General features: G+C 43.5%; 1 long non-coding RNA gene and 29 other non-coding genes across 30 annotated transcripts; all 30 read left to right on the top strand.

The window, feature by feature from the left end:
• Positions 1-1548: 1548 nt before the first annotated feature.
• On the top strand, positions 1549-1635 carry trnay-gua (transfer RNA tyrosine (anticodon GUA)). The gene is given in 2 exon segments: positions 1549-1585; positions 1600-1635. It is a non-coding gene; the product is annotated as a tRNA-Tyr (tRNA).
• Positions 1636-2467: 832 nt separating this feature from the next.
• trnay-gua (transfer RNA tyrosine (anticodon GUA)) lies at positions 2468-2554 on the top strand. The gene is given in 2 exon segments: positions 2468-2504; positions 2519-2554. It is a non-coding gene; the product is annotated as a tRNA-Tyr (tRNA).
• A 97-nt stretch (positions 2555-2651) lies between these two features.
• On the top strand, positions 2652-2738 carry trnay-gua (transfer RNA tyrosine (anticodon GUA)). Its single transcript is given in 2 exon segments — positions 2652-2688; positions 2703-2738. It is a non-coding gene; the product is annotated as a tRNA-Tyr (tRNA).
• Positions 2739-3019: 281 nt separating this feature from the next.
• Positions 3020-3106, top strand: trnay-aua (transfer RNA tyrosine (anticodon AUA)). Its single transcript is given in 2 exon segments — positions 3020-3056; positions 3071-3106. It is a non-coding gene; the product is annotated as a tRNA-Tyr (tRNA).
• A 281-nt stretch (positions 3107-3387) lies between these two features.
• trnay-gua (transfer RNA tyrosine (anticodon GUA)) lies at positions 3388-3474 on the top strand. Its single transcript is given in 2 exon segments — positions 3388-3424; positions 3439-3474. It is a non-coding gene; the product is annotated as a tRNA-Tyr (tRNA).
• A 1531-nt stretch (positions 3475-5005) lies between these two features.
• On the top strand, positions 5006-5092 carry trnay-gua (transfer RNA tyrosine (anticodon GUA)). The gene is given in 2 exon segments: positions 5006-5042; positions 5057-5092. It is a non-coding gene; the product is annotated as a tRNA-Tyr (tRNA).
• Positions 5093-6467: 1375 nt separating this feature from the next.
• Positions 6468-6554, top strand: trnay-gua (transfer RNA tyrosine (anticodon GUA)). The gene is given in 2 exon segments: positions 6468-6504; positions 6519-6554. It is a non-coding gene; the product is annotated as a tRNA-Tyr (tRNA).
• A 465-nt stretch (positions 6555-7019) lies between these two features.
• On the top strand, positions 7020-7106 carry trnay-gua (transfer RNA tyrosine (anticodon GUA)). Its single transcript is given in 2 exon segments — positions 7020-7056; positions 7071-7106. It is a non-coding gene; the product is annotated as a tRNA-Tyr (tRNA).
• A 92-nt stretch (positions 7107-7198) lies between these two features.
• trnay-gua (transfer RNA tyrosine (anticodon GUA)) lies at positions 7199-7285 on the top strand. The gene is given in 2 exon segments: positions 7199-7235; positions 7250-7285. It is a non-coding gene; the product is annotated as a tRNA-Tyr (tRNA).
• An 813-nt stretch (positions 7286-8098) lies between these two features.
• Positions 8099-8185, top strand: trnay-gua (transfer RNA tyrosine (anticodon GUA)). Its single transcript is given in 2 exon segments — positions 8099-8135; positions 8150-8185. It is a non-coding gene; the product is annotated as a tRNA-Tyr (tRNA).
• Positions 8186-8282: 97 nt separating this feature from the next.
• On the top strand, positions 8283-8369 carry trnay-gua (transfer RNA tyrosine (anticodon GUA)). The gene is given in 2 exon segments: positions 8283-8319; positions 8334-8369. It is a non-coding gene; the product is annotated as a tRNA-Tyr (tRNA).
• Positions 8370-8834: 465 nt separating this feature from the next.
• Positions 8835-8921, top strand: trnay-gua (transfer RNA tyrosine (anticodon GUA)). The gene is given in 2 exon segments: positions 8835-8871; positions 8886-8921. It is a non-coding gene; the product is annotated as a tRNA-Tyr (tRNA).
• Positions 8922-9018: 97 nt separating this feature from the next.
• Positions 9019-9105, top strand: trnay-gua (transfer RNA tyrosine (anticodon GUA)). The gene is given in 2 exon segments: positions 9019-9055; positions 9070-9105. It is a non-coding gene; the product is annotated as a tRNA-Tyr (tRNA).
• Positions 9106-9386: 281 nt separating this feature from the next.
• trnay-gua (transfer RNA tyrosine (anticodon GUA)) lies at positions 9387-9473 on the top strand. Its single transcript is given in 2 exon segments — positions 9387-9423; positions 9438-9473. It is a non-coding gene; the product is annotated as a tRNA-Tyr (tRNA).
• Positions 9474-10476: 1003 nt separating this feature from the next.
• Positions 10477-10563, top strand: trnay-gua (transfer RNA tyrosine (anticodon GUA)). The gene is given in 2 exon segments: positions 10477-10513; positions 10528-10563. It is a non-coding gene; the product is annotated as a tRNA-Tyr (tRNA).
• Positions 10564-11558: 995 nt separating this feature from the next.
• Positions 11559-11645, top strand: trnay-gua (transfer RNA tyrosine (anticodon GUA)). The gene is given in 2 exon segments: positions 11559-11595; positions 11610-11645. It is a non-coding gene; the product is annotated as a tRNA-Tyr (tRNA).
• An 832-nt stretch (positions 11646-12477) lies between these two features.
• On the top strand, positions 12478-12564 carry trnay-gua (transfer RNA tyrosine (anticodon GUA)). Its single transcript is given in 2 exon segments — positions 12478-12514; positions 12529-12564. It is a non-coding gene; the product is annotated as a tRNA-Tyr (tRNA).
• Positions 12565-12661: 97 nt separating this feature from the next.
• On the top strand, positions 12662-12748 carry trnay-gua (transfer RNA tyrosine (anticodon GUA)). Its single transcript is given in 2 exon segments — positions 12662-12698; positions 12713-12748. It is a non-coding gene; the product is annotated as a tRNA-Tyr (tRNA).
• Positions 12749-12845: 97 nt separating this feature from the next.
• On the top strand, positions 12846-12932 carry trnay-gua (transfer RNA tyrosine (anticodon GUA)). Its single transcript is given in 2 exon segments — positions 12846-12882; positions 12897-12932. It is a non-coding gene; the product is annotated as a tRNA-Tyr (tRNA).
• Positions 12933-13029: 97 nt separating this feature from the next.
• On the top strand, positions 13030-13116 carry trnay-aua (transfer RNA tyrosine (anticodon AUA)). The gene is given in 2 exon segments: positions 13030-13066; positions 13081-13116. It is a non-coding gene; the product is annotated as a tRNA-Tyr (tRNA).
• Positions 13117-13397: 281 nt separating this feature from the next.
• On the top strand, positions 13398-13484 carry trnay-gua (transfer RNA tyrosine (anticodon GUA)). Its single transcript is given in 2 exon segments — positions 13398-13434; positions 13449-13484. It is a non-coding gene; the product is annotated as a tRNA-Tyr (tRNA).
• Positions 13485-15015: 1531 nt separating this feature from the next.
• trnay-gua (transfer RNA tyrosine (anticodon GUA)) lies at positions 15016-15102 on the top strand. The gene is given in 2 exon segments: positions 15016-15052; positions 15067-15102. It is a non-coding gene; the product is annotated as a tRNA-Tyr (tRNA).
• A 1743-nt stretch (positions 15103-16845) lies between these two features.
• Positions 16846-16932, top strand: trnay-gua (transfer RNA tyrosine (anticodon GUA)). Its single transcript is given in 2 exon segments — positions 16846-16882; positions 16897-16932. It is a non-coding gene; the product is annotated as a tRNA-Tyr (tRNA).
• A 92-nt stretch (positions 16933-17024) lies between these two features.
• On the top strand, positions 17025-17111 carry trnay-gua (transfer RNA tyrosine (anticodon GUA)). The gene is given in 2 exon segments: positions 17025-17061; positions 17076-17111. It is a non-coding gene; the product is annotated as a tRNA-Tyr (tRNA).
• Positions 17112-17924: 813 nt separating this feature from the next.
• trnay-gua (transfer RNA tyrosine (anticodon GUA)) lies at positions 17925-18011 on the top strand. Its single transcript is given in 2 exon segments — positions 17925-17961; positions 17976-18011. It is a non-coding gene; the product is annotated as a tRNA-Tyr (tRNA).
• A 97-nt stretch (positions 18012-18108) lies between these two features.
• trnay-gua (transfer RNA tyrosine (anticodon GUA)) lies at positions 18109-18195 on the top strand. Its single transcript is given in 2 exon segments — positions 18109-18145; positions 18160-18195. It is a non-coding gene; the product is annotated as a tRNA-Tyr (tRNA).
• A 465-nt stretch (positions 18196-18660) lies between these two features.
• On the top strand, positions 18661-18747 carry trnay-gua (transfer RNA tyrosine (anticodon GUA)). Its single transcript is given in 2 exon segments — positions 18661-18697; positions 18712-18747. It is a non-coding gene; the product is annotated as a tRNA-Tyr (tRNA).
• Positions 18748-19023: 276 nt separating this feature from the next.
• On the top strand, positions 19024-19110 carry trnay-gua (transfer RNA tyrosine (anticodon GUA)). Its single transcript is given in 2 exon segments — positions 19024-19060; positions 19075-19110. It is a non-coding gene; the product is annotated as a tRNA-Tyr (tRNA).
• An 814-nt stretch (positions 19111-19924) lies between these two features.
• On the top strand, positions 19925-20011 carry trnay-gua (transfer RNA tyrosine (anticodon GUA)). The gene is given in 2 exon segments: positions 19925-19961; positions 19976-20011. It is a non-coding gene; the product is annotated as a tRNA-Tyr (tRNA).
• A 3925-nt stretch (positions 20012-23936) lies between these two features.
• On the top strand, positions 23937-26214 carry LOC135747114 (uncharacterized). Its single transcript, XR_010531673.2, has 2 exons — positions 23937-25277; positions 25388-26214. It is a non-coding gene; the product is annotated as an uncharacterized lncRNA (long non-coding RNA).
• The last annotated feature ends 292 nt before the right edge of the window (positions 26215-26506 follow it).

The raw sequence follows: 26506 nt of genomic DNA, 5'->3' as shown, positions 1-26506 counted from the left end.
AAGGAGTTTTTCTCTTGACTTTGCTGTTCCTCAAACTGCTTCCTGTTAACTGTATATCACTGTGCTACCCTCACATACCTGTGTAAAGTATATCTTCCGAGTCCTTCGATAGCTTAGTTGCTAGAGCGGATTGCTGTAGTTGGTTAAGTTGTCTTCGTTAGGTCGCTGGTTCAATTCCGTCTCGAAAGGGGTACTTAAATCTAGTGTTCTTAAAGCTGATTCCTGTTTACGGTATATCACCAAACTACCCTCACACACCTGTGTAAATTACATTTTTTGGACATTTCGAAGGCTCAGTTCACAGAGAGTAGGACTGTAGTTGGTAAAATTGTCATCCTTATTTCACTGGTTCAAATCCGGCTCAAAGGAGTTCTTTTCTTTAATTTGCTGTTCTTCAAACTGCATCTTGCTTATGGTATGTCACCACACTACCCTCAAATCCCTGTGTAAATTAGCGTTTCCAAACCCTTCGGAAGCTCAGTTGGTAGAGCGGAGGACTGTAGTTGGTTAAATTGTCATCCTTAGGTCGCTGGTTCAAATCCGGCTCGAAGGACGATTTTAATCCGCTGTATCTCAAACTGCTTCCCTTTAACTGTATATCACTGTGCTACCCTCACATACCTGTGTAAATTATATCTTCCGAGCCCTTCGATAGCTGAGTTGGTAGAGCGGAGGGCTGTAGTTGGTTAAGTTGTCTTTGTTAGGTCGCTGATTAAAATCCGGCTCGACGGAGTATTAAAAATCTAGTGTTCTTCAAACTGCTTCCTGTTTACGGTATATCACCACACTACCTTCACATACTTGTGTGAATTACACCATTACAACCATTTGATAGCTCAGTTTGTAGAGAGTAGGACTGTAGTTGGTTAAATTGTCATCCTTAGGTCGCTGGTTTAAATCCGGCTCGAATGACGATTTTAATCCGCTGTATCTCAAACTGCTTCCTGTTAACTGTATATCACTGTGCTACCCTCACATACCTGTGTAAATTATATCTTCCGAGCCCGTCGATAGCTGAGTTGGTAGACCGGAGGGCTGTAGTTGGTTAAGTTGTCCTCTTTAGGTCGCTGATTCAATTCCGGCTCGACGGAGTATTTAAATCTAGTGTTCTTCAAACTGCTTCCTGTTTACGGTATATCACCACACTACCCTCACATACCTGTGTGAATTACACCATTACAACCCTTTGATAACTCAGTTTGTAGAGAGTAGGACTGTAGTTGTTTAAATTGTCATCCTTTGGTCGCTGGTTCAAATCCGGCTCAAAGGAGTTTTTTCCCTTAATTTGCTGTTCTTCAAACTGCATCCTTCTAATGGTATGTCACCACACTACCCTCACATACCTGTGTAATTTACATCACTGCAACCCTTCGATAGCTCAGTTGGTAGAGCGGAGGACTGTAGTTGGTTAAATTGTCATCCTTAGGTCGCTGGTTCTAATCCGGCTCGAAGGAGTTTTTCTCTTGACTTTGCTGTTCCTCAAACTGCTTCCTGCTAATGGTATATCACCACAGTACCCTCACATCCCTGTGTAAATTAGCCCCCATCCCTTCGATAGCTCAGTTGGTAGAGCGGAGGACTGTAGTTGGTTAAATTGTCATCCTTAGGTCGCTGGTTCAAATCCGGCTCGAAGGAGTTTTTCTCTTTACTTTGCTTTTCTTCAAACTGTTTCCTGCTAATGGTATATCACCACAATCCCCTCACATCCCTGTGTAAATTTGCACTTCCAAACCCTTCGATAGCTCAGTTGGTAGAGCGGAGGGCTGTAGTTGGTTAAATTGTCATCTTTAGGTCGCTGGTTCAAATCCGGCTTGAATGAGTTTTTCTCTTTACTTTGCTGTTCCTCAAAGTGCTTCCTGCTAATGGTATATCACCACAGCACCCTCACATCCCTGTGTAAATTAGCCCTTCCAAACCGTTCGTTAGCTCAGTTGGTAGAGCGGAGGACTGTAGTTGGTTAAATTGTCATCCTTAGGTCGCTGGTTCAAATCCGGTTGAAGGAGTTTTTCTCTTTACTTTGCTTTTCTTCAAACTGTTTCCTGCTAATGGTATATCACCACAATCCCCTCAAATCCCTGTGTAAATTAGCCCTTCCCAACCCTTCGATAGCTCAGTTGGTAGAGCGGAGGACTGTAGTTGGTTAAATTGTCATCCTTAGGTCGCTGGTTCAAATCCGTCTTGAAGGAGTTTTTCTCTTTACTTTGCTGTTCCTCAAAGTGCTTCCTGCTAATGGTATATCACCACAGCACCCTAACATACCTGTGTAAATTATATCGCTGCAACCCTTCGATAGCTCAGTTGGTAGAGCGGAGGACTGTAGTTGGTTAGATTGTCATCCTTAGGTCGCTGGTTCAAATCCGTCTCGAAGGAGTTTTTCTCTTGACTTTGTTGTTCCTCAAACTGCTTCCTGCTAATGGTATATCACCACAGTACCCTCACATCCCTGTGTAAATTAGCCCTTCCCAACCCTTCGATAGCTCAGTTGGTAGAGCGGAGGACTGTAGTTTGTTAAATTGTCATCCTTAGGTCGCTGGTTCAAATCCGGCTCGAAGGAGTTTTTCTCTTTACTTTGCTCTTCTTCAAACTGCTTCCTGCTAATGGTATATCACCACACTACCCTCACATACCTGTGTATATTATATCGCTGCAACCCTTCGATAGCTCAGTTGGTAGAGCGGAGGACTGTAGTTGGTTAAATTGTCATCCTTAGGTCGCTGGTTCAAATCCGGCTCGAAGGAGTTTTTCTCTTGACTTTGCTGTTCCTCAAACTGCTTCCTGCTAATGGTATATCACCACAATCCCCTCACATCCCTGTGTAAATTTGCCCTTCCAAACCCTTCGATAGCTCAGTTGGTAGAGCGGAGGACTGTAGTTGGTTAAATTGTCATCCTTAGGTCGCTGGTTCAAATCCGGCTTGAAGGAGTTTTTCTCTTTACTTTGCTGTTCCTCAAAGTGCTTCCTGCTAATGGTATATCACCACAATCCCCTCACATCCCTGTGTAAATTTGCCCTTCCAAACCCTTCGATAGCTCAGTTGGTAGAGCGGAGGATTATAGTTGGTTAAATTGTCATCCTTAGGTCGCTGTTTCAAATCCGGCTTGAAGGAGTTTTTCTCTTTACTTTGCTGTTCCTCAAACTGCTTCCTGCTAATGGTATATCACCACAGCACCCTCACATCCCTGTGTAAATTAGCCCTTCCAAACCCTTCGTTAGCTCAGTTGGTAGAGCGGAGGACTGTAGTTGGTTAAATTGTCATCCTTAGGTCGCTGGTTCAAATCCGGCTCGAAGGAGTTTTTCTCTTTACTTTGCTTTTCTTCAAACTGTTTCCTGCTAATGATATATCACCACAATCCCCTCACATCCCTGTGTAAATTAGCCCTTCCCAACCCTTCGATAGCTCAGTTGGTAGAGCGGAGGACTGTAGTTGGTTAAATTGTCATCCTTAGGTCGCTGGTTCAAATCCGGCTCGAAGGAGTTTTTCACTTTGCTTTTCTTCAAACTGTTTCCTGCTAATGGTATATCACCACAATCCCCTCACTTCCCTGTGTAAATTAGCCCTTCCCAACCTTTCGATAGCTCAGTTGGTAGAGCGGAGGACTGTAGTTGGTTAAATTGTCATCCTTAGGTCGCTGGTTCAAATCCGGCTCGAAGGAGTTTTTCTCTTGACTTTGCTGTTCCTCAAACTGCTTCCTGTTAACTGTATATCACTGTGCTACCCTCACATACCTGTGTAAAGTATATCTTCCGAGTCCTTCGATAGCTTAGTTGCTAGAGCGGATTGCTGTAGTTGGTTAAGTTGTCTTCGTTAGGTCGCTGGTTCAATTCCGTCTCGAAAGGGGTACTTAAATCTAGTGTTCTTAAAGCTGATTCCTGTTTACGGTATATCACCAAACTACCCTCACACACCTGTGTAAATTACATTTTTTGGACATTTCGAAGGCTCAGTTCACAGAGAGTAGGACTGTAGTTGGTAAAATTGTCATCCTTATTTCACTGGTTCAAATCCGGCTCAAAGGAGTTCTTTTCTTTAATTTGCTGTTCTTCAAACTGCATCTTGCTTATGGTATGTCACCACACTACCCTCAAATCCCTGTGTAAATTAGCGTTTCCAAACCCTTCGGAAGCTCAGTTGGTAGAGCGGAGGACTGTAGTTGGTTAAATTGTCATCCTTAGGTCGCTGGTTCAAATCCGGCTCGGAGGACGATTTTAATCCGCTGTTTCTCAAACTGCTTCCTGTTAACTTTATATCACTGTGCTACCCTCACATACCTGTGTGAATTATATCTTCCGAGCCCTTCGATAGCTGAGTTGGTAGAGCGGAGGGCTGTAGTCGGTTAAGTTGGCTTCGTTAAGTCGCTGATTAAAATCCGGCTCGACGGAGTATTTAAATCTAGTGTTCTTCAAACTGCTTCCTGTTTACGGTATATCACCACACTACCCTCACATACCTGTGTGAATTACACCATTACAACCCTTTGATAGCTCAGTTTGTAGAGAGTAGGACTGTAGTTGGTTAAATTGTCATCCTTAGGTCGCTGGTTCAAATCCGGATCGAAGGACGATTTTAATCCGCTGTTTCTCAAACTGCTTCCTGTTAACTGTATATCACTGTGCTACCCTCACATACCTGTGTAAATTATATCTTCCGAGCCCGTCGATAGCTGAGTTGGTAGACCGGAGGGCTGTAGTTGGTTAAGTTGTCCTCGTTAGGTCGCTGATTCAAATCCGGCTATTTAAATCTAGTGTTCTTCAAACTGCTTCCTGTTAACGGTATATCACCACACTACCCTCACATACCTGTGTGAATTACACCATTACAACACTTTGATAGCTCAGTTTGTAGAGAGTAGGACTGTAGTTGTTTAAATTGTCATCCTTTGGTCGTTGGTTCAAATCCGGCTCGAAGGAGTTTTTCTCTTTACTTTGCTGTTCCTCAAACTGCTTCCTGCTAATGGTATATCACCACAGTACCCTCACATCCCTGTGTAAATTAGCCCTTCCCAACCCTTCGATAGCTCAGTTGGTAGAGCGGAGGACTGTAGTTGGTTTAATTGTCATCCTTAGGTCGCTGGTTCAAATCCGGCTCGAAGGAGTTTTTCTCTTTACTTTGCTGTTCCTCAAACTGCTTCCTGCTAATGGTATATCACCACAGTACCCTCACATCCCTGTGTAAATTAGCCCTTCCAAGCCCTTCGATAGCTCAGTTGGTAGAGCGGAGGACTGTAGTTGGTTAAATTGTCATCCTTAGGTCGCTGGTTCAAATCTGGCTCGAAGGAGTTTTTTCTTTACTTTGCTGTTCCTCAAACTGCGTCCTGTTAACTGTATATCACTGTGCCTACCCTCACATACCTGTGTAAATTAGCCCTTCCAAACCCTTCGATAGCTCAGTTGGTAGAGCGGAGGACTGTAGTTGGTTAAATTGTCATCCTTAGGTCGCTGGTTCAAATCCGGCTCGAAGGGGTTTTTTCTTTACTTTGCTGTTCCTCAAACTGCTTCCTGTTAACTGTATATCACTGTGCTACCCTCACATACCTGTGTAAATTATATCTTCCGAGTCCTTCGATAGCTTAGTTGCTAGAGCGTAGGGCTGTAGTTGGTTAAGTTGTCTTTGTTAGGTAGCTGGTTCAATTCTGGCTCGAAGGACGATTTTAATCTGCTGTATCTCAAACTGCTTCCTTTTAACTGTATATCACTGTGCTACCCTCACATACCTGTGTAAATTATATATTCCGAGCCCTTCGATAGCTGAGTTGGTAGAGCGGAGCGCTGTAGTTGGTTAAGTTGTCTTTGTTAGGTCGCTGATTCAAATCCGGCTCGACTGAGTATTTAAATCTAGTGTTCTTCAAACTGCTTCCTGTTTACAGTATATCACCACACTACCCTCACATACCTGTGTGAATTACACCATTACAACCCTTTGATAGCTCAGTTTGTAGAGAGTAGGACTGTAGTTGTTTAAATTGTCATCCTTTGGTCGCTGGTACAAATCCGGCTCAAAGGATTTTTTTTTCTTTAATTTGCTGTTCTTCAAACTGCATCCTTCTAATGGTATGTCACCACACTACCCTCACATACCTGTGTAAATTATATCACTGCAACCCTTCGATAGCTCAGTTGGTACAGCGGAGGACTGTAGTTGGTTAAATTGTCATCCTTAGGTCGCTGGTCCAAATCCGGCTCGAAGGAGTTTTTCTCTTTACTTTGCTGTTCTTCAAACTGCTTCCTGCTAATGGTATATCACCACAATACCCTCACATACCTGTGTAAATTATATCGCTGCAACCTTTCGATAGCTCAGTTGGTAGAGCGGAGGACTGTAGTTGGTTAAATTGTCATCCTTAGGTCGCTGGTTCAAATCCGGCTTGAAGGAGTTTTTCTCTTTACATTGCTGTTCCTCAAAGTGCTTCCTGCTAATGGTATATCACCACAATCCCCTCACATCCCTGTGTAAATTTGCCCTTCCAAACCCTTCGATAGCTCAGTTGGTAGAGCGGAGGACTGTAGTTGGTTAAATTGTCATCCTTAGGTCGCTGGTTCAAATCCGGCTTGAAGGAGTTTTTCTCTTTACATTGCTGTTCCTCAAAGTGCTTCCTGCTAATGGTATATCACCACAATCCCCTCACATCCCTGTGTAAATTTGCCCTTCCAAACCCTTCGATAGCTCAGTTGGTAGAGCGGAGGACTGTAGTTGGTTAAATTGTCATCCTTAGGTCTCTGGTTCAAATCCGGCTTGAAGGAGTTTTTCTCTTTACTTTGCTGTTCCTCAAACTGCTTCCTGCTAATGGTATATCACCACAGCACCCTCACATCCCTGTGTAAATTAGCCCTTCCAAACCCTTCGTTAGCTCAGTTGGTAGAGCGGAGGACTGTAGTTGGTTAAATTGTCATCCTTAGGTCGCTGGTTCAAATCCGGCTCGAAGGAGTTTTTCTCTTTACTTTGCTTTTCTTCAAACTGTTTCCTGCTAATGATATATCACCACAATCCCCTCACATCCCTGTGTAAATTAGCCCTTCCCAACCCTTCGATAGCTCAGTTGGTAGAGCGGAGGACTGTAGTTGGTTAAATTGTCATCCTTAGGTCGCTGGTTCAAATCCGGCTCGAAGGAGTTTTTCACTTTGCTTTTCTTCAAACTGTTTCCTGCTAATGGTATATCACCACAATCCCCTCACTTCCCTGTGTAAATTAGCCTTTCCCAACCCTTCGATAGCTCAGTTGGTAGAGCGGAGGACTGTAGTTGGTTAAATTGTCATCCTTAGGTCGCTGGTTCAAATCCGGCTCGAAGGACGATTTTAATCCGCTGTATCTCAAACTGCTTCCCTTTAACTGTATATCACTGTGCTACCCTCACATACCTGTGTAAATTATATCTTCCGAGCCCTTCGATAGCTGAGTTGGTAGAGCGGAGGGCTGTAGTTGGTTAAGTTGTCTTTGTTAGGTCGCTGATTAAAATCCGGCTCGACGGAGTATTTAAATCTAGTGTTCTTCAAACTGCTTCCTGTTTACGGTATATCACCACACTACCTTCACATACTTGTGTGAATTACACCATTACAACCATTTGATAGCTCAGTTTGTAGAGAGTAGGACTGTAGTTGGTTAAATTGTCATCCTTAGGTCGCTGGTTTAAATCCGGCTCGAATGACGATTTTAATCCGCTGTATCTCAAACTGCTTCCTGTTAACTGTATATCACTGTGCTACCCTCACATACCTGTGTAAATTATATCTTCCGAGTCCGTCGATAGTTGAGTTGGTAGACCGGAGGGCTGTAGTTGGTTAAGTTGTCCTCGTTAGGTCGCTGATTCAATTCCGGCTCGACGGAGTATTTAAATCTAGTGTTCTTCAAACTGCTTCCTGTTTACGGTATATCACCACACTACCCTCACATACCTGTGTGAATTACACCATTACAACCCTTTGATAACTCAGTTTGTAGAGAGTAGGACTGTAGTTGTTTAAATTGTCATCCTTTGGTCGCTGGTTCAAATCCGGCTCAAAGGAGTTTTTTCCCTTAATTTGCTGTTCTTCAAACTGCATCCTTCTAATGGTATGTCACCACACTACCCTCACATACCTGTGTAATTTACATCACTGCAACCCTTCGATAGCTCAGTTGGTAGAGCGGAGGACTGTAGTTGGTTAAATTGTCATCCTTAGGTCGCTGGTTCAAATCCGGCTCGAAGGAGTTTTTCTCTTTACTTTGCTCTTCTTCAAACTGTTTTCTGCTAATGGTATATCACCACAATCCCCTCACATCCCTGTGTAAATTTGCCCTTCCAAACCCTTCGATAGCTCAGTTGGTAGAGCGGAGGACTGTAGTTGGTTAAATTGTCATCCTTAGGTCGCTGGTTCAAATCCGGCTTGAAGGAGTTTTTCTCTTTACTTTGCTGTTCCTCAAAGTGCTTCCTGCTAATGGTATATCACCACAATCCCCTCACATCCCTGTGTAAATTTGCCCTTCCAAACCCTTCGATAGCTCAGTTGGTAGAGCGGAGGATTGTAGTTGGTTAAATTGTCATCCTTAGGTCGCTGTTTCAAATCCGGCTTGAAGTAGTTTTTCTCTTTACTTTGCTGTTCCTCAAACTGCTTCCTGCTAATGGTATATCACCACAGCACCCTCACATCCCTGTGTAAATTAGCCCTTCCAAACCCTTCGTTAGCTCAGTTGGTAGAGCGGAGGACTGTAGTTGGTTAAATTGTCATCCTTAGGTCGCTGGTTCAAATCCGGCTCGAAGGAGTTTTTCTCTTGACTTTGCTGTTCCTCAAACTGCTTCCTGCTAATGGTATATCACCACAATCCCCTCACATCCTTGTGTAAATTTGCCCTTCCAAACCCTTCGATAGCTCAGTTGGTAGAGCGGAGGACTGTAGTTGGTTAAATTGTCATCCTTAGGTCGCTGGTTCAAATCCGGCTTGAAGGAGTTTTTCTCTTTACTTTGCTGTTCCTCAAAGTGCTTCCTGCTAATGGTATATCACCACAATCCCCTCACATCCCTGTGTAAATTTGCCCTTCCAAACCCTTCGATAGCTCAGTTGGTAGAGCGGAGGATTATAGTTGGTTAAATTGTCATCCTTAGGTCGCTGTTTCAAATCCGGCTTGAAGGAGTTTTTCTCTTTACTTTGCTGTTCCTCAAACTGCTTCCTGCTAATGGTATATCACCACAGCACCCTCACATCCCTGTGTAAATTAGCCCTTCCAAACCCTTCGTTAGCTCAGTTGGTAGAGCGGAGGACTGTAGTTGGTTAAATTGTCATCCTTAGGTCGCTGGTTCAAATCCGGCTCGAAGGAGTTTTTCTCTTTACTTTGCTTTTCTTCAAACTGTTTCCTGCTAATGATATATCACCACAATCCCCTCACATCCCTGTGTAAATTAGCCCTTCCCAACCCTTCGATAGCTCAGTTGGTAGAGCGGAGGACTGTAGTTGGTTAAATTGTCATCCTTAGGTCGCTGGTTCAAATCCGGCTCGAAGGAGTTTTTCACTTTGCTTTTCTTCAAACTGTTTCCTGCTAATGGTATATCACCACAATCCCCTCACTTCCCTGTGTAAATTAGCCCTTCCCAACCTTTCGATAGCTCAGTTGGTAGAGCGGAGGACTGTAGTTGGTTAAATTGTCATCCTTAGGTCGCTGGTTCAAATCCGGCTCGAAGGAGTTTTTCTCTTGACTTTGCTGTTCCTCAAACTGCTTCCTGTTAACTGTATATCACTGTGCTACCCTCACATACCTGTGTAAAGTATATCTTCCGAGTCCTTCGATAGCTTAGTTGCTAGAGCGGATTGCTGTAGTTGGTTAAGTTGTCTTCGTTAGGTCGCTGGTTCAATTCCGTCTCGAAAGGGGTACTTAAATCTAGTGTTCTTAAAGCTGATTCCTGTTTACGGTATATCACCAAACTACCCTCACACACCTGTGTAAATTACATTTTTTGGACATTTCGAAGGCTCAGTTCACAGAGAGTAGGACTGTAGTTGGTAAAATTGTCATCCTTATTTCACTGGTTCAAATCCGGCTCAAAGGAGTTCTTTTCTTTAATTTGCTGTTCTTCAAACTGCATCTTGCTTATGGTATGTCACCACACTACCCTCAAATCCCTGTGTAAATTAGCGTTTCCAAACCCTTCGGAAGCTCAGTTGGTAGAGCGGAGGACTGTAGTTGGTTAAATTGTCATCCTTAGGTCGCTGGTTCAAATCCGGCTCGAAGGAGTTTTTCACTTTGCTTTTCTTCAAACTGTTTCCTGCTAATGGTATATCACCACAATCCCCTCACTTCCCTGTGTAAATTAGCCCTTCCCAACCCTTCGATAGCTCAGTTGGTAGAGCGGAGGACTGTAGTTGGTTAAATTGTCATCCTTAGGTCGCTGGTTCAAATCTGGCTCGAAGGAGTTTTTCTCTTGACTTTGCTGTTCCTCAAACTGCTTCCTGCTAATGGTATATCACCACAGTACCCTCACATCCCTGTGTAAATTAGCCCTTCCCAACCCTTCGATAGCTCAGTTGGTAGAGCGGAGGACTGTAGTTGGTTAAATTGTCATCCTTAGGTCGCTGGTTCAAATCCGGCTCGAAGGACGATTTTAATCCGCTGTATCTCAAACTGCTTCCCTTTAACTGTATATCACTGTGCTACCCTCACATACCTGTGTAAATTATATCTTCCGAGCCCTTCGATAGCTGAGTTGGTAGAGCGGAGGGCTGTAGTTGGTTAAGTTGTCTTTGTTAGGTCGCTGATTAAAATCCGGCTCGACGGAGTATTAAAAATCTAGTGTTCTTCAAACTGCTTCCTGTTTACGGTATATCACCACACTACCTTCACATACTTGTGTGAATTACACCATTACAACCATTTGATAGCTCAGTTTGTAGAGAGTAGGACTGTAGTTGGTTAAATTGTCATCCTTAGGTCGCTGGTTTAAATCCGGCTCGAATGACGATTTTAATCCGCTGTATCTCAAACTGCTTCCTGTTAACTGTATATCACTGTGCTACCCTCACATACCTGTGTAAATTATATCTTCCGAGCCCGTCGATAGCTGAGTTGGTAGACCGGAGGGCTGTAGTTGGTTAAGTTGTCCTCTTTAGGTCGCTGATTCAATTCCGGCTCGACGGAGTATTTAAATCTAGTGTTCTTCAAACTGCTTCCTGTTTACGGTATATCACCACACTACCCTCACATACCTGTGTGAATTACACCATTACAACCCTTTGATAACTCAGTTTGTAGAGAGTAGGACTGTAGTTGTTTAAATTGTCATCCTTTGGTCGCTGGTTCAAATCCGGCTCAAAGGAGTTTTTTCCCTTAATTTGCTGTTCTTCAAACTGCATCCTTCTAATGGTATGTCACCACACTACCCTCACATACCTGTGTAATTTACATCACTGCAACCCTTCGATAGCTCAGTTGGTAGAGCGGAGGACTGTAGTTGGTTAAATTGTCATCCTTAGGTCGCTGGTTCTAATCCGGCTCGAAGGAGTTTTTCTCTTGACTTTGCTGTTCCTCAAACTGCTTCCTGCTAATGGTATATCACCACAGTACCCTCACATCCCTGTGTAAATTAGCCCCCATCCCTTCGATAGCTCAGTTGGTAGAGCGGAGGACTGTAGTTGGTTAAATTGTCATCCTTAGGTCGCTGGTTCAAATCCGGCTCGAAGGAGTTTTTCTCTTTACTTTGCTTTTCTTCAAACTGTTTCCTGCTAATGGTATATCACCACAATCCCCTCACATCCCTGTGTAAATTTGCACTTCCAAACCCTTCGATAGCTCAGTTGGTAGAGCGGAGGGCTGTAGTTGGTTAAATTGTCATCTTTAGGTCGCTGGTTCAAATCCGGCTTGAATGAGTTTTTCTCTTTACTTTGCTGTTCCTCAAAGTGCTTCCTGCTAATGGTATATCACCACAGCACCCTCACATCCCTGTGTAAATTAGCCCTTCCAAACCGTTCGTTAGCTCAGTTGGTAGAGCGGAGGACTGTAGTTGGTTAAATTGTCATCCTTAGGTCGCTGGTTCAAATCCGGTTGAAGGAGTTTTTCTCTTTACTTTGCTTTTCTTCAAACTGTTTCCTGCTAATGGTATATCACCACAATCCCCTCAAATCCCTGTGTAAATTAGCCCTTCCCAACCCTTCGATAGCTCAGTTGGTAGAGCGGAGGACTGTAGTTGGTTAAATTGTCATCCTTAGGTCGCTGGTTCAAATCCGTCTTGAAGGAGTTTTTCTCTTTACTTTGCTGTTCCTCAAAGTGCTTCCTGCTAATGGTATATCACCACAGCACCCTAACATACCTGTGTAAATTATATCGCTGCAACCCTTCGATAGCTCAGTTGGTAGAGCGGAGGACTGTAGTTGGTTAGATTGTCATCCTTAGGTCGCTGGTTCAAATCCGTCTCGAAGGAGTTTTTCTCTTGACTTTGTTGTTCCTCAAACTGCTTCCTGCTAATGGTATATCACCACAGTACCCTCACATCCCTGTGTAAATTAGCCCTTCCCAACCCTTCGATAGCTCAGTTGGTAGAGCGGAGGACTGTAGTTTGTTAAATTGTCATCCTTAGGTCGCTGGTTCAAATCCGGCTCGAAGGAGTTTTTCTCTTTACTTTGCTCTTCTTCAAACTGCTTCCTGCTAATGGTATATCACCACACTACCCTCACATACCTGTGTATATTATATCGCTGCAACCCTTCGATAGCTCAGTTGGTAGAGCGGAGGACTGTAGTTGGTTAAATTGTCATCCTTAGGTCGCTGGTTCAAATCCGGCTCGAAGGAGTTTTTCTCTTGACTTTGCTGTTCCTCAAACTGCTTCCTGCTAATGGTATATCACCACAATCCCCTCACATCCCTGTGTAAATTTGCCCTTCCAAACCCTTCGATAGCTCAGTTGGTAGAGCGGAGGACTGTAGTTGGTTAAATTGTCATCCTTAGGTCGCTGGTTCAAATCCGGCTTGAAGGAGTTTTTCTCTTTACTTTGCTGTTCCTCAAAGTGCTTCCTGCTAATGGTATATCACCACAATCCCCTCACATCCCTGTGTAAATTTGCCCTTCCAAACCCTTCGATAGCTCAGTTGGTAGAGCGGAGGATTATAGTTGGTTAAATTGTCATCCTTAGGTCGCTGTTTCAAATCCGGCTTGAAGGAGTTTTTCTCTTTACTTTGCTGTTCCTCAAACTGCTTCCTGCTAATGGTATATCACCACAGCACCCTCACATCCCTGTGTAAATTAGCCCTTCCAAACCCTTCGTTAGCTCAGTTGGTAGAGCGGAGGACTGTAGTTGGTTAAATTGTCATCCTTAGGTCGCTGGTTCAAATCCGGCTCGAAGGAGTTTTTCTCTTTACTTTGCTTTTCTTCAAACTGTTTCCTGCTAATGATATATCACCACAATCCCCTCACATCCCTGTGTAAATTAGCCCTTCCCAACCCTTCGATAGCTCAGTTGGTAGAGCGGAGGACTGTAGTTGGTTAAATTGTCATCCTTAGGTCGCTGGTTCAAATCCGGCTCGAAGGAGTTTTTCACTTTGCTTTTCTTCAAACTGTTTCCTGCTAATGGTATATCACCACAATCCCCTCACTTCCCTGTGTAAATTAGCCCTTCCCAACCTTTCGATAGCTCAGTTGGTAGAGCGGAGGACTGTAGTTGGTTAAATTGTCATCCTTAGGTCGCTGGTTCAAATCCGGCTCGAAGGAGTTTTTCTCTTGACTTTGCTGTTCCTCAAACTGCTTCCTGTTAACTGTATATCACTGTGCTACCCTCACATACCTGTGTAAAGTATATCTTCCGAGTCCTTCGATAGCTTAGTTGCTAGAGCGGATTGCTGTAGTTGGTTAAGTTGTCTTCGTTAGGTCGCTGGTTCAATTCCGTCTCGAAAGGGGTACTTAAATCTAGTGTTCTTAAAGCTGATTCCTGTTTACGGTATATCACCAAACTACCCTCACACACCTGTGTAAATTACATTTTTTGGACATTTCGAAGGCTCAGTTCACAGAGAGTAGGACTGTAGTTGGTAAAATTGTCATCCTTATTTCACTGGTTCAAATCCGGCTCAAAGGAGTTCTTTTCTTTAATTTGCTGTTCTTCAAACTGCATCTTGCTTATGGTATGTCACCACACTACCCTCAAATCCCTGTGTAAATTAGCGTTTCCAAACCCTTCGGAAGCTCAGTTGGTAGAGCGGAGGACTGTAGTTGGTTAAATTGTCATCCTTAGGTCGCTGGTTCAAATCCGGCTCGGAGGACGATTTTAATCCGCTGTTTCTCAAACTGCTTCCTGTTAACTTTATATCACTGTGCTACCCTCACATACCTGTGTGAATTATATCTTCCGAGCCCTTCGATAGCTGAGTTGGTAGAGCGGAGGGCTGTAGTCGGTTAAGTTGGCTTCGTTAAGTCGCTGATTAAAATCCGGCTCGACGGAGTATTTAAATCTAGTGTTCTTCAAACTGCTTCCTGTTTACGGTATATCACCACACTACCCTCACATACCTGTGTGAATTACACCATTACAACCCTTTGATAGCTCAGTTTGTAGAGAGTAGGACTGTAGTTGGTTAAATTGTCATCCTTAGGTCGCTGGTTCAAATCCGGATCGAAGGACGATTTTAATCCGCTGTTTCTCAAACTGCTTCCTGTTAACTGTATATCACTGTGCTACCCTCACATACCTGTGTAAATTATATCTTCCGAGCCCGTCGATAGCTGAGTTGGTAGACCGGAGGGCTGTAGTTGGTTAAGTTGTCCTCGTTAGGTCGCTGATTCAAATCCGGCTATTTAAATCTAGTGTTCTTCAAACTGCTTCCTGTTAACGGTATATCACCACACTACCCTCACATACCTGTGTGAATTACACCATTACAACACTTTGATAGCTCAGTTTGTAGAGAGTAGGACTGTAGTTGTTTAAATTGTCATCCTTTGGTCGTTGGTTCAAATCCGGCTCGAAGGAGTTTTTCTCTTTACTTTGCTGTTCCTCAAACTGCTTCCTGCTAATGGTATATCACCACAGTACCCTCACATCCCTGTGTAAATTAGCCCTTCCCAACCCTTCGATAGCTCAGTTGGTAGAGCGGAGGACTGTAGTTGGTTTAATTGTCATCCTTAGGTCGCTGGTTCAAATCCGGCTCGAAGGAGTTTTTCTCTTTACTTTGCTGTTCCTCAAACTGCTTCCTGCTAATGGTATATCACCACAGTACCCTCACATCCCTGTGTAAATTAGCCCTTCCAAGCCCTTCGATAGCTCAGTTGGTAGAGCGGAGGACTGTAGTTGGTTAAATTGTCATCCTTAGGTCGCTGGTTCAAATCTGGCTCGAAGGAGTTTTTTCTTTACTTTGCTGTTCCTCAAACTGCTTCCTGTTAACTGTATATCACTGTGCCTACCCTCACATACCTGTGTAAATTAGCCCTTCCAAACCCTTCGATAGCTCAGTTGGTAGAGCGGAGGACTGTAGTTGGTTAAATTGTCATCCTTAGGTCGCTGGTTCAAATCCGGCTCGAAGGGGTTTTTTCTTTACTTTGCTGTTCCTCAAACTGCTTCCTGTTAACTGTATATCACTGTGCTACCCTCACATACCTGTGTAAATTATATCTTCCGAGTCCTTCGATAGCTTAGTTGCTAGAGCGTAGGGCTGTAGTTGGTTAAGTTGTCTTTGTTAGGTAGCTGGTTCAATTCTGGCTCGAAGGACGATTTTAATCTGCTGTATCTCAAACTGCTTCCTTTTAACTGTATATCACTGTGCTACCCTCACATACCTGTGTAAATTATATATTCCGAGCCCTTCGATAGCTGAGTTGGTAGAGCGGAGCGCTGTAGTTGGTTAAGTTGTCTTTGTTAGGTCGCTGATTCAAATCCGGCTCGACTGAGTATTTAAATCTAGTGTTCTTCAAACTGCTTCCTGTTTACAGTATATCACCACACTACCCTCACATACCTGTGTGAATTACACCATTACAACCCTTTGATAGCTCAGTTTGTAGAGAGTAGGACTGTAGTTGTTTAAATTGTCATCCTTTGGTCGCTGGTACAAATCCGGCTCAAAGGATTTTTTTTTCTTTAATTTGCTGTTCTTCAAACTGCATCCTTCTAATGGTATGTCACCACACTACCCTCACATACCTGTGTAAATTATATCACTGCAACCCTTCGATAGCTCAGTTGGTACAGCGGAGGACTGTAGTTGGTTAAATTGTCATCCTTAGGTCGCTGGTCCAAATCCGGCTCGAAGGAGTTTTTCTCTTTACTTTGCTGTTCTTCAAACTGCTTCCTGCTAATGGTATATCACCACAATACCCTCACATACCTGTGTAAATTATATCGCTGCAACCTTTCGATAGCTCAGTTGGTAGAGCGGAGGACTGTATTTGGTTAAATTGTCATCCTTAGGTCGCTGGTTCAAATCCGGCTTGAAGGAGTTTTTCTCTTTACATTGCTGTTCCTCAAAGTGCTTCCTGCTAATGGTATATCACCACAATCCCCTCACATCCCTGTGTAAATTTGCCCTTCCAAACCCTTCGATAGCTCAGTTGGTAGAGCGGAGGACTGTAGTTGGTTAAATTGTCATCCTTAGGTCTCTGGTTCAAATCCGGCTTGAAGGAGTTTTTCTCTTTACTTTGCTGTTCCTCAAACTGCTTCCTGCTAATGGTATATCACCACAGCACCCTCACATCCCTGTGTAAATTAGCCCTTCCAAACCCTTCGTTAGCTCAGTTGGTAGAGCGGAGGACTGTAGTTGGTTAAATTGTCATCCTTAGGTCGCTGGTTCAAATCCGGCTCGAAGGAGTTTTTCTCTTTACTTTGCTTTTCTTCAAACTGTTTCCTGCTAATGATATATCACCACAATCCCCTCACATCCCTGTGTAAATTAGCCCTTCCCAACCCTTCGATAGCTCAGTTGGTAGAGCGGAGGACTGTAGTTGGTTAAATTGTCATCCTTAGGTCGCTGGTTCAAATCCGGCTCGAAGGAGTTTTTCACTTTGCTTTTCTTCAAACTGTTTCCTGCTAATGGTATATCACCACAATCCCCTCACTTCCCTGTGTAAATTAGCCTTTCCCAACCCTTCGATAGCTCAGTTGGTAGAGCGGAGGACTGTAGTTGGTTAAATTGTCATCCTTAGGTCGCTGGTTCAAATCCGGCTCGAAGGACGATTTTAATCCGCTGTATCTCAAACTGCTTCCCTTTAACTGTATATCACTGTGCTACCCTCACATACCTGTGTAAATTATATCTTCCGAGCCCTTCGATAGCTGAGTTGGTAGAGCGGAGGGCTGTAGTTGGTTAAGTTGTCTTTGTTAGGTCGCTGATTAAAATCCGGCTCGACGGAGTATTTAAATCTAGTGTTCTTCAAACTGCTTCCTGTTTACGGTATATCACCACACTACCTTCACATACTTGTGTGAATTACACCATTACAACCATTTGATAGCTCAGTTTGTAGAGAGTAGGACTGTAGTTGGTTAAATTGTCATCCTTAGGTCGCTGGTTTAAATCCGGCTCGAATGACGATTTTAATCCGCTGTATCTCAAACTGCTTCCTGTTAACTGTATATCACTGTGCTACCCTCACATACCTGTGTAAATTATATCTTCCGAGTCCGTCGATAGTTGAGTTGGTAGACCGGAGGGCTGTAGTTGGTTAAGTTGTCCTCGTTAGGTCGCTGATTCAATTCCGGCTCGACGGAGTATTTAAATCTAGTGTTCTTCAAACTGCTTCCTGTTTACGGTATATCACCACACTACCCTCACATACCTGTGTGAATTACACCATTACAACCCTTTGATAACTCAGTTTGTAGAGAGTAGGACTGTAGTTGTTTAAATTGTCATCCTTTGGTCGCTGGTTCAAATCCGGCTCAAAGGAGTTTTTTCCCTTAATTTGCTGTTCTTCAAACTGCATCCTTCTAATGGTATGTCACCACACTACCCTCACATACCTGTGTAATTTACATCACTGCAACCCTTCGATAGCTCAGTTGGTAGAGCGGAGGACTGTAGTTGGTTAAATTGTCATCCTTAGGTCGCTGGTTCAAATCCGGCTCGAAGGAGTTTTTCTCTTTACTTTGCTCTTCTTCAAACTGTTTTCTGCTAATGGTATATCACCACAATCCCCTCACATCCCTGTGTAAATTTGCCCTTCCAAACCCTTCGATAGCTCAGTTGGTAGAGCGGAGGACTGTAGTTGGTTAAATTGTCATCCTTAGGTCGCTGGTTCAAATCCGGCTTGAAGGAGTTTTTCTCTTTACTTTGCTGTTCCTCAAAGTGCTTCCTGCTAATGGTATATCACCACAATCCCCTCACATCCCTGTGTAAATTTGCCCTTCCAAACCCTTCGATAGCTCAGTTGGTAGAGCGGAGGATTGTAGTTGGTTAAATTGTCATCCTTAGGTCGCTGTTTCAAATCCGGCTTGAAGTAGTTTTTCTCTTTACTTTGCTGTTCCTCAAACTGCTTCCTGCTAATGGTATATCACCACAGCACCCTCACATCCCTGTGTAAATTAGCCCTTCCAAACCCTTCGTTAGCTCAGTTGGTAGAGCGGAGGACTGTAGTTGGTTAAATTGTCATCCTTAGGTCGCTGGTTCAAATCCGGCTCGAAGGAGTTTTTCTCTTTACTTTGCTTTTCTTCAAACTGTTTCCTGCTAATGATATATCACCACAATCCCCTCACTTCCCTGTGTAAATTAGCCCTTCCCAACCCTTCGATAGCTCAGTTGGTAGAGCGGAGGACTGTAGTTGGTTAAATTGTCATCCTTAGGTCGCTGGTTCAAATCCGGCTCGAAGGAGTTTTTCACTTTGCTTTTCTTCAAACTGTTTCCTGCTAATGGTATATCACCACAATCCCCTCACTTCCCTGTGTAAATTAGCCCTTCCCAACCCTTCGATAGCTCAGTTGGTAGAGCGGAGGACTGTAGTTGGTTAAATTGTCATCCTTAGGTCGCTGGTTCAAATCTGGCTCGAAGGAGTTTTTCTCTTGACTTTGCTGTTCCTCAAACTGCTTCCTGCTAATGGTATATCACCACAGTACCCTCACATCCCTGTGTAAATTAGCCCTTCCCAACCCTTCGATAGCTCAGTTGGTAGAGCGGAGGACTGTAGTTGGTTAAATTGTCATCCTTAGGTCGCTGGTTCAAATCCGGCTCGAAGGACGATTTTAATCCGCTGTATCTCAAACTGCTTCCCTTTAACTGTATATCACTGTGCTACCCTCACATACCTGTGTAAATTATATCTTCCGAGCCCTTCGATAGCTGAGTTGGTAGAGCGGAGGGCTGTAGTTGGTTAAGTTGTCTTTGTTAGGTCGCTGATTAAAATCCGGCTCGACGGAGTATTAAAAATCTAGTGTTCTTCAAACTGCTTCCTGTTTACGGTATATCACCACACTACCTTCACATACTTGTGTGAATTACACCATTACAACCATTTGATAGCTCAGTTTGTAGAGAGTAGGACTGTAGTTGGTTAAATTGTCATCCTTAGGTCGCTGGTTTAAATCCGGCTCGAATGACGATTTTAATCCGCTGTATCTCAAACTGCTTCCTGTTAACTGTATATCACTGTGCTACCCTCACATACCTGTGTAAATTATATCTTCCGAGCCCGTCGATAGCTGAGTTGGTAGACCGGAGGGCTGTAGTTGGTTAAGTTGTCCTCTTTAGGTCGCTGATTCAATTCCGGCTCGACGGAGTATTTAAATCTAGTGTTCTTCAAACTGCTTCCTGTTTACGGTATATCACCACACTACCCTCACATACCTGTGTGAATTACACCATTACAACCCTTTGATAACTCAGTTTGTAGAGAGTAGGACTGTAGTTGTTTAAATTGTCATCCTTTGGTCGCTGGTTCAAATCCGGCTCAAAGGAGTTTTTTCCCTTAATTTGCTGTTCTTCAAACTGCATCCTTCTAATGGTATGTCACCACACTACCCTCACATACCTGTGTAATTTACATCACTGCAACCCTTCGATAGCTCAGTTGGTAGAGCGGAGGACTGTAGTTGGTTAAATTGTCATCCTTAGGTCGCTGGTTCAAATCCGGCTCGAAGGAGTTTTTCTCTTGACTTTGCTGTTCCTCAAACTGCTTCCTGCTAATGGTATATTGCAGTGGAGGACTTTTATTATGCTTTTATTTTCATATTATTATGTTTTATTTTTCATCCTATTTTTCATTTTTTAATAACAATCTGAAGCTCACAAATTGTGATTCATATGGAGATCATGTTTTTCTGCTAACGTACAGAATTATGCTCTTTCTGTCTTTTCAGCAAGTACAATGTCCAAGGAAGGACTTAAACATCATGTACCAGCATGTACTGTCCTTTATGATTATGTTTAACGGTCTTTGCTCTTAATCACTGACAACTGAAGGCTATCTTCTAAATGACGTAGATACGGATGATTGTACGTGTTTCAGCATCTTACTATAAATGTGTCTTCAACCTTGTGATCGGGGCTCTTAGGTTTTTAAACTTCTAGCACCATGGGGGTGAGAGCCTATTCTGCAGAATATATAAAATTCAGACAAAGAAAATTCTGTCGACAGTGTGTCTGTGTGATCCTTGACTTTGACTCTTAGTGAGTATTATTTGATGCGGCTAAAATTCCACGACAATAATGGCGACGAGGATGCGGATTCCACAGCTGTAGACTCCAGGTTTGGGAGAGACTGACTGATCACCCCTGAGACAAGAGGTCTCGGGCTCCGTACCCCAGGCCTAAGGGAAGGGAGAGTCTCAACCAGTTCTGAAGTCAAGGCTGACGGAATCTGGAAAAGAACCGTTGTGGTGGCATCTGAATATATAATATGGTAAGCGTTATTTCGTTCGTGACCATGGGTCAGGGTAATTCGAAAGGGAGTACAAAGTCAATGGATCTGGAAAATGGCGTGTATGCTCGAGTGATCAAATCAAAGGGCACGGGGGCGTTGGAAAGCGTAAAATCTGGGAGAAAAGGTATAATTTTCCTCCTAAAGGGACACTGAGTGTAAAAGCACTCATTTTATTAAGGGAAAAGATCATTGCGGATGGCAGAGAAATGAGAGCACAGAGTAAGATAAGAACCAAGGACGAACTGACTCAGACTAAGTCAGAGCTAAACATTAAGCAAATGTTTTTCCTACATCAGATTCATTACATGATGAACCTAACTTTCTTTTTTTTTTTCCTCCTCCCTATGCACCTGCACGTACCCCACCTGGGGTACATTTCCAATTCACAAGGGTACCGCTTCTGGACGATGACCTCCAACCCCCTCCACAACGTCGCCCTCCACCACCACCTGCTCAACAAATCGCACAGATACAACAACCAGCTCAACAAGCCGCACAGATACAACAGCCAGCACGACAAGCACCACCTTCTGCACCCCCGCCACCGCCGATGCAAGAACTGCCACGTGGACCAGAATCAGAGATCATCCACATCCTTGACAGCACTTTTGAAGAGGACAAAGATGATGTTCAGATAAAGACGGAACGGGAGGCAAGGCCTAAGGAAACAGCAGAGAAGCCGTTCACCAGAGAAACAGCTATCTTCAGCTTTTGCCAAGATAGGAGAATGGGCACAGCCACAACATAACAACGCAATTTCTCTTCGCAAGGACAACGCTCCCGAGAGAACGGGCAGCAGAGAGAATGAGAGAAGAGGAGAGGAGATCCGAAAGAAAATGTTTGCTGGTATTGCGGACAGAAAGGACATTTGAAAAACCAATGTTTCCATTTCCTGAAAACTAAAGGGACACCGGAATCCCAAGGGAGCACGGGAAACCTGCCGGTGTGTAAAGAAAGGGCCGACTGAAGCCAGGAGGGGGAAGGGGAGCATCGTACAGAGGTGGGTAAGTCCAATCTTGTTTTTTCTGCGGTTCAAATGCCATATTATCTGCTTGCTAATTCTGTTTTTTTCTGATGTGTGTGAAAGGGAAAGAAACGCTCTATGCAATGAAGAACTTGCTTTGCTTGATGTTGAACGAGAGGCATACTCTAAACTGCCTCTCGAAGAAATAATGGTTGAGGGACAGGCTATGTTATTTATGGTGGACTCTGGTGCGACTAACTCTGTCATACGCAAAGATGAATTCCCATTTGTCACCTTGAGTGGGCAGTTTAACTCATCTATGAGTGCTACGGGGCATATAGTGAGGGAAGAATTTACTGCTCCACTCTGTTGTATGCATGACGGTAACAAGTTTATGCATATGTTCCTTTTATCTGACGCGTGTCCGGTAAACCTCATGGGGAGGGATTTGACTTGTAAAATTAATGCTAGCATCTTATGTAACAACCAAGGCCTGAATATTTCTTGTTGGGATCCCAGAATGTCATCTATGTGTATGTCTCTGTCTGTATATGTGTATGAATGGGCCTTTCTGAATGAAGAGTTGCATGCTGAAGGGAAGATAAGATTGCCACAAGCCAGCGAGGTCATTCCAGCTGAAAACATGCATTGCACAAGCTCATGTTGTTGACATAACAGAAAGAGAGTGGCAAGAGAGATGGTTTTCTGTAAAGACAGAGGGTTTTGACTTTAACCCATATATGCTGGAATGACTCATGGTGTGTGGCACTCGTTCAGTTGACAGGAAAGCAGGAACAAATTTTTGATTTTGACAATTCAGTACCCCACATCTCCATTGCAAAAAATACTAGTCAGCCGTTAGAAATGCAGGTGAATTTGCAAAGGCCTGCAGCGAGGCTGTTGATTGGGAACCATTGGCGGATAGCATACAGTTCTCAGAGCAGTTATCAGCACACAGAAGAGATTATGCTGCTTTTTCATGGCTGAGAGAGAGAGAGTTGTAATACAGAAAGCTGTTTCTGCAGATTTCAACTCACAAAACAGTTTGTCAGTACACATGACGTGTGCTAGTATTGATTTACCGCAAAAAGTTCTTGACAATGTACCTGATTACCTGTGGGCTAAAGACAAGTATGATGTGGGCTTGATTAAAGGGTGTGAACCAGTAACTATCACCCCAAAGAGTGATTATAGACCATGTAAACCCCAATATCCTCTGAAAAGGGAGGCGCTTGAGGGGATAAGGCCAGTATTTTAGGCATTATTGGGATAATTATTCCCTGCCCACACTCACCTGTGAGAACACCCATTTTTCCTGTACAAAAGGTCAGGGATGCAGGTCAGCCCACAGAGTGGAGGTTTGTTCAAGATCTCCAAGCAGGAAATGCTGTGGTACAAGCAAGAGCACCTCACGTGCCAAACCCTTACACAATTCTCTGACAGATACCAGCTGATGGCCAGTGGTTTTCAGTGTAGTGGATATTTCAAGTGCATTTTTCAGAGTTCCTGTCCATTCTGATAGCCAGTTTTGGTTTGATTTTACATTTAAGGGGTATAGCGAGAGCCGCACTATTTACAAACTCTGCATTGCATTGTTCATTACAGAAACTTGTGTTGGATGATGATGTTGCTTTATTGCAGTACGTGGATGACCTCTTGGTGCCAGCACCGACTCAGCAATCGTACACAGACAACACCATACGGCTGCTTACTCATCTAGCTAAGGAAGGTCATAAGGTCAACCCCAAAAAGGTACAGTGCTCTGTCCAGAAAGTAACCTTTCTAGGACAAGAAATTACACCTATGGGTAAGTCTCTCTCTCCAAAGAGAATAGAGGCAATAGCTAACATACCAAAACCCATTACAAAGAAACAGGTGATGTCATTCTTGGGTATGACATCTTATTGCAGGACTTTTATTGCTAACTATTCTGAGATGCAACAACCATTGCATGATATGATTTATGAAAAACCTTTGGCACCATCAGAGAAGGTAGAATGGACAGAGAAGGCTGAAAAGGCATTTGTGGAATTAAAACAGACATTACAGCAGGCACCCACTTTAGGTTTGCCAGACCCGAAAAAGCCTTTTGTTCAAACTGTGGATGAAAGAAATGTCTGTATGACATCTGTTTTGTTACAAGGACATGGTGACAAGTTGAGACCAGTTGCATATTTTCAGGACGCCTTGATGCGGTGGCCAGGGGCCTACCAGGATGTCTCAGGGCTTGAACAGCGCACATCTCACTTGTCTGCAGCAAGATGGCTGCGTTATTCCTGTGCATTGTTTCAGATGTCTAATGTCACAGTTGAAAGATGTACAGTGCTAAACCCGGCGACATTGTTACCTACACCTGATGAAGGTACACCACATTGTTGTTTGTCTGCCCTACGGGAAGTATGCACACCAAGGCCTGACCTTGCTGACACACCCATACCTAAATGCACCCTCACATATTATGTGGATGGTTCCTCTTCCAGAGATGACAGAGGCATAGATAGGATGGGGTGGGCAGTTGTGTCTGACTTTGAAGTAGTGAAATCCGGATGCTTACCACCTCAGAAATCTGCAAAGGTGGCTGAATTGCATGCACTAACACAAGCTTGTCAACTTGCTACTAATCAATCTATAACCATTTACATTGACTGCTGATTTTACTGACAGTTTCTCTCCTATAACAAATTTTACTCCTTTCTCAAATAGCTGTGTGCAAATGCAAAGCACACACCAAGGAACAGGACGTGATCTCCAGAGGAAATGCACGCACGGATGCGGAAGCATCTCTCATGACTACTAACAAAAACGTTTCTCTTACACAGATTTCCCAGGAAAAGGAAGCCGAAACACCACAGGAGTTACTAATAAGCATGCAAACATTTTCTCTTCCAACAGAAATAGCTCTATGGAAATCGTGTGGAGCAACCAAAACTCCTGAAGGGATTTGGATGGGTCCAAATCAAAAACCTTGCTTACCTAAACATTTTTATTCCCATTTTGCTAGGTTGACACATGGGGACCACGGTGACATGCGATACTCTTCAAAATGAAAATGACATGTTGCAATATTGTATTTCTATGTCCTCTGTATTTCAAAATATCTCCAAAGCAGGTTAAATCAGCCCTACCCCGTCCAGTAGAAGAACCATTACACAACATCAAACCAGGGGATTACGTGGTGGTAAAGAACCTCAGGAGGAAATCCTGGAAAGCCAGACGGTGGGAGGGGCCATTTCAGATTCTGCTGACGACTCACACCGCTGTGAAGGTCACGGAGCGTGCCACCTGGGTGCACGTTGCCCATTGCCGGAGGGTTGGTCCGGGACTGCAAGGTGTAAACCAAAGGGAGGACGGCTAGTCGACTGCTACGGACCACTTTTTCGTATTGGTGGGAACCACAGATACCTGTATACTGCAAGTTTATACAAAGAACGACACGAGAGAACTGCAACAGCTCACAAAGTATTGGAGGACGACTCCAGTATTCTGGGTTTGGTTTGGACACACGCACACGACATCTTTAATGTGGGTAATCGACACGACGCTTGCAGCTTAATAACTGTAATTACAACACCAGCTTTCAGACCCAAAATTAATTTAGACACTAAGATAATTTCATTCAAACAAGAAAGCAGGATAGCTTGGCACGACTGCACCGTGTGGTCCTACCAAACCCGAACCTACAAAGGAAATTAATCAACAAGGGCTCACGACCCCAACTCTAACTGTGCTCAGGGCTCACAACCCCAACTCTAACTGTGCTCAGGGCTCACGACCCCAACTCTAACTGTGCTCAATCCGGAATCATCAAGGGCTCACGACCCCAACTCTAACTGTGCTCAATTTCTTCAAGAAAACGAACTATTTTCTTCTTTCAAAAATGAGATTCATGATCATACTATGTGTGTGTGCATTTTTACTTTTGCAACTGCACAGAACTATATGTACACTATGGTTAAGGGTAATAACCAGAGCTATGTAACGATGACAGTAAATGAAGTTATGAATAAATCATAAAAAGGGAGGAGTGTAGTGGAGGACTTTTATTATGCTTTTATTTTCATATTATTATGTTTTATTTTTCATCCTATTTTTCATTTTTTAATAACAATCTGAAGCTCACAAATTGTGATTCATATGGAGATCATGTTTTTCTGCTAACGTACAGAATTATGCTCTTTCTGTCTTTTCAGCAAGTACAATGTCCAAGGAAGGACTTAAACATCATGTACCAGCATGTACTGTCCTTTATGATTATGTTTAACGGTCTTTGCTCTTAATCACTGACAACTGAAGGCTATCTTCTAAATGACGTAGAAACGGATGATTGTACGTGTTTCAGCATCTTACTATAAATGTGTCTTCAACCTTGTGATCGGGGCTCTTAGGTTTTTAAACTTCTAGCACCATGGGGGTGAGAGCCTATTCTGCAGAATATATAAAATTCAGACAAAGAAAATTCTGTCGACAGTGTGTCTGTGTGATCCTTGACTTTGACTCTTAGTGAGTATTATTTGATGCGGCTAAAATTCCACGACAATATCACCACAGTACCCTCACATCCCTGTGTAAATTAGCCCTTCCCAACCCTTCGATAGCTCAGCTGGTAGAGCGGAGGACTGTAGTTGGTTAAATTGTCATCCTTTGGTCGCTGGTTCAAATCCGGCTCAAAGGAGTTTTTTCCCTTAATTTGCTGTTCTTCAAACTGCATCCTTCTAATGGTATGTCACCACACTACCCTCACATACCTGTGT

The sequence above is a fragment of the Paramisgurnus dabryanus genome, chromosome 1, assembly GCF_030506205.2.
Source record: "Paramisgurnus dabryanus chromosome 1, PD_genome_1.1, whole genome shotgun sequence".
Classification (NCBI taxonomy): domain Eukaryota; kingdom Metazoa; phylum Chordata; class Actinopteri; order Cypriniformes; family Cobitidae; genus Paramisgurnus; species Paramisgurnus dabryanus.
The sequence above is the reverse complement of the archived record's forward strand: the minus strand, read 5'-3'. Positions and strand labels throughout refer to the sequence as shown.